Raw genomic sequence first — 242 nt, forward strand, 5'->3', positions numbered from 1 at the left:
CGTCGCCTCCATGAACACCAGGCGCAGCAGTGTGGGCGTAGGAGTGGTCGACGGTGTGTGTGGTTGTGTGTGTGTGTGTGTGTGTGTGTGTATATATAGTGACAACATGTGAGATTACAATGAAAAAGCTGAAATTCTGACTTCACAATGTGTGTGTAGGTAAGTTGTATGCAGTGGGAGGTTATGATGGAGCATCCCGTCAGTGTCTCAGCACGGTGGAGGAGTATGACCCTGTCGCTGAT

General features: G+C 49.6%; 1 protein-coding gene across 1 annotated transcript in view; it reads left to right on the forward strand.

The window, feature by feature from the left end:
* The window catches only part of LOC104954102 (kelch-like protein 3), a 13,227-nt gene that overhangs the window by 8,808 nt on the left and 4,177 nt on the right, over positions 1 to 242 (forward strand). The gene's annotated exons all lie outside the window — the stretch shown is intronic.

This window comes from Notothenia coriiceps, unplaced genomic scaffold, assembly GCF_000735185.1.
Source record: "Notothenia coriiceps isolate Sejong01 unplaced genomic scaffold, NC01 NC01_scaffold00022837, whole genome shotgun sequence".
NCBI lineage: Eukaryota > Metazoa > Chordata > Actinopteri > Perciformes > Nototheniidae > Notothenia > Notothenia coriiceps.